Source organism: Musca vetustissima, unplaced genomic scaffold, assembly GCF_032173495.1.
Source record: "Musca vetustissima isolate MV318-11 ecotype Yass unplaced genomic scaffold, APGP_CSIRO_Mvet_v1 utg5072, whole genome shotgun sequence".
NCBI classification, from domain to species: domain Eukaryota; kingdom Metazoa; phylum Arthropoda; class Insecta; order Diptera; family Muscidae; genus Musca; species Musca vetustissima.
The window spans coordinates 127,899-132,121 of record NW_026884522.1 but is presented as its reverse complement, the minus strand read 5'-3'; positions in this window follow the sequence as shown (position 1 = coordinate 132,121).

The following is a 4,223-nucleotide window of genomic DNA, read 5'->3' as shown; positions in this document are numbered from 1 at the left end:
CAAAAAACGCATCCATCTGGTCCTGGATGTATTTAAAAATATTTTACTTTTCTTAAGGGGACCCTCCCTTCTCGGAGTTAAAAAATTTAATTTAGCAATTTCATTTAATTCGAATCTACACTAATTCAAGAATGTGCCTATAAAATTTCAAGTGAAAATCTCATTCTCAAACTTTAAACGCTGGCACGATAACTCAAAAACTAATAATCCAATCGGTTCCAAATTTTGGCACGTTTCGCTGGGAGTGTATAGCTATCGTATGAACAAGGATAAAGCCAATCGGTGAAGATCTTCCTTATTTTTTAGTATGTAGTCAAAAATAGGCGAATTTCGAAAAAAATCAAAAGTCCGTCATTTTTCCTATTTCATACGAGAGAATATGTTCCAGTGAGGTGTTATCATGCCCGCCATCCAAAATAAGTGTTTTCCAAGCTGAAATCTTCGCGATCTGGAAGGCAGCGGAATTGATAAAAAATCTGGATGCTGAGGTCGTTGAACCGGCGACTATCTTTGTGGATAGTCAAGCGGCTCTTAAAGCCATCAAATCTTGTCACATCAAATCCGAAGCCGTCCTCAAGTGTAGAGCAGCTCTGGAAGAACTTAACCATAGCTATCGGTTGTGTTGGGTACCAGGACATTGTGACATCTTGGGTAATGAAAGAGCGGACGAACTAGCTAGATGAGGATCTCAATCCACCGATCTAGAAACTGATGACTCAATCAAACCACCCATATGTCTTTTCTATAGGAACTTTAAGGCATTCTTTTACTAGTAAATGGGATCTTGATGCAACTGATTACTGTAGACTCTGTGTTGACGAGGAGGAGACGGAGATAATTGAGCATCTCCTGTGTCATTGCCCAGTCCTGGCTTACAAGCGACACAGACTAATGGGTTCTCATTTTCTACAGAATCTCAGCTTCTTCTCAACAACCGAACTTGCTCTAATTTACAGCATAATTAGAAACATAAAGTGGTTAGGAGCATACAACCTTGGCACGTAACGCTTTTCTGTCTGACTCATAGGGCCATCGACCTTCATTCATTCTTCACTCCTTTAATTTACTAATCTTCTCTCCCCTAGAGATCTATCTCTTTTTATGGATGATCACAACGGACCTAACCGGTCTCAGAGTGTTGTAGTCACACATGTGACTGCACATCCCCAAACCTAACGTAACCTACGTACACGTGTAAAGTTACAAACCTTTACATGCATTAGTATTCATTTACAGCCCAATGAACATCTTGAAAATATAAAATGGATCGAATGGGGGAGGTTCTCTTAATTCACGTCTCCAGACTACGAAGTGCTCCAAATTTAATATTCAAAATATATACATTTCTATACTCGCAAGGCTTTAAAATATTATTTTCAAAAAAAAAAAAAAAAAACAAAAACAAAAATCCACTGTTCAGGGCTTGAGAATCCTCAGCACAGAAAATCCACACTTTTGGGCTCTGCATGGTCTTAAACATATATTATCAAAAAATTCAAGCTATACAAAGCTTCAGAATTAGTTTCAAAAACTACCCTTAAAGTCCCTGCAATTCCTGGTCCCTCACTTCATGCAAGCGCTCGAAACTAAACATTTCCAACCAATACCCCTTTTTTCAGTTGTACATCAATGAAACGGATATTCCCTTTTCGACAGTGATAATTGCCTTTTCTACATTATCCATCCCTGCCTGCCAGTTCTGTGTTCTATTTTCTCCCACGCATTAGCAGCTACCGTGTTTGAATATTCATTGGGCTTCATTATGGTTAATGCTGAAGTAGGCAACTTGAAGTTTGTTTGAACAATGTTTATCCATACATTTATTAAAGATATACACCACCACACAACTGACGCTAATCTGTATAATACAAAGAACATTGTATTAATACACACAACGAAGACACACAACCAAGCTACCACACCAAACCACCCAACCAACCACCCAAACTGAAAAGGCAATTGCCAGACAAAACTTTGTGTTGTTGAGGCCTTTATCTTTATTATCCTTATACCAATTATCCCAAATTATAAATAAACTTGTGTGGGTGGAAATTCGTGTATTTGTTCTGCTGGTGTATTTGTGTGAGTTGTTGTGCTTGGATTTATGCAATCGTTGCTTGTTTTTCCTTGTTTGCAGTGTTTTTGTAGGTCTCTTTCGTGTACCAAACTAACCAACAAAGCATTAACACAATTACAATGAATGTTCGTTTGTTTGTGTTTGTTTGTCTGTGTGTTCGCGTTGGCTTTAATGTGTAATGTTGCATTTAGTCACGGATAAAGTTTAGTTCTTCTTCTTCTTCTTCGTTAAAGGTAAACATTTATTTTTAGGATAGGATTTAAATGCTGCCCCTTTTCCATCACTTCAGCTGACTGACAAACTGAATGAAAATAGTCAAAGCGAACGAGGAAGATATTGATGGTGGTAATGATTAGGTTCGCTCTGTTGTAAAAGCTTTAAATGCCGATCTGCCGTTTAGTTTGTGGGGGTGTGGCATGTCAGACTGGTTGGGAAGTTTAAAAATAAAACGAACTTTACCATTCTCTTATAAAGAGGAAGATTTATTTTTTTTCCGGGGGAAAAATCATTTGCCATTGATAATAAATTTAAATACCCAGTTTTTATGTCCCTTTAGTGGTCTATAAATATTTTAAAGTAAAATTGTTATTAGCAATTTTTTGGACAAAATATAAAAATTGTAAAATATTATGAAAATACTGGAAATCACTAGAGAGAGAGAGAAATAACAAAATGTGAGTGACTGTAATCCACACTTTAAGGATCTATACCAACACAGGAGAATATATATGGTGGGTACATTCATCATTGGGATTGGATTTTTTAAAGGTTTTAAAAACTATACGACTTTTTATGAATTTGTCGATGGATTTTTTAAAAATATATTTTGGAGGACTTCAAAGGACAAAAACATGGATTAAACAAAAATATTTTTAGAGGACTTCAAATAACAAAAGCGTGGATTTATTAATAAAAAATATATTTGGGAGGACTTTAAAGTATAGAGACGAAGATTTGTTGAACGTATATTTAGCATGACGTCAAATGATTTAAGCGTAGATTTTTTAAAATTATATTTTAGAGGACCGTAAAGAATAAAAATGTGTATTTTTAAAAAATATATAGAGGAGAACTTTCAAGGACAGAATCATGATTTTTTTAAAAAATATATTTTTTTGTAGGACTTCAAAGGATAGAAGCGTTGATTTTTTAAAAATGGCATTAGGAAGCTTGAATTTTTAAAACATAGATTTTGGAGGACTTTAAAGGACATTAGGAGCGTGGGTTTTGTAGATGTATATTTAAGAGGACTTCAAAGGACAGAGGTGTGGATTTTTTAAAAACATATTTAAGAGGACTTCTAAGGACAGAGGTTTGGATGTTTTAAAAACATATTTAAGAGGACTTCAAAGGACAAAAGCGTGAATTTTTCTAAAAGTGTATTTAAGAGGACTTTAAAGATAAGAAGCGTGGATTTTTTTTTAAATTATATTTTAGAGGTCCTACAAGTACATTTTAGAGGACTTCACTGGAAAAAAAAACTTGTTTTATTTTAAAGTACATTTAAGAGGACTTTAAAGGACAGAAGCGTGGATTTTTGTAAAGTATATTTAAGAGGACTTCAAGGGACAGAAGAGTAAAATATTTTAAAATATATTTCAGGGGCATTCAAAGGGCAGAAGTGCGGATTTTTTAAAAACATCTTTAAGAGGACTTCAAAGGACAGAAGCGGGGATTTTTTACAACTATATTTAAGAGCACTTCAAAGGACAGAAGCGTGGATTTTTTAAGAACATATTTAAGGGGACTTCAAAGGACAGAAGCGTTGATTTCTTAAAAGTATATTTAAGAGGACATCAAAGGACAGAAGCGTGGAGTTTTTAAAAATATATTTAAGAGGAATACAAAGGACGGAAGCGTGGATTTTTTAAAAGGATATTTAAGATGACTTCAGAGGACAGAAGCGTGGATTTTTTAAAAGTATATTTAAAAGGACTTCAAAGGACAGAAGCGTGGATTAATTTAAAAGAATATTTAACAGGACTACAAAGGACAGAATCATAAATTTTTTAAAAATATATTTTGGAGGATAGAAGCGAGGACTTTTTGAAAATATATTTTGGAGGACTTCAAAGGATAGAAGCGAGGACTTTTTGAAAATATATTTTGGAGGACTTCAAAGGATAAAAGCGAGGACTTTTGAAAA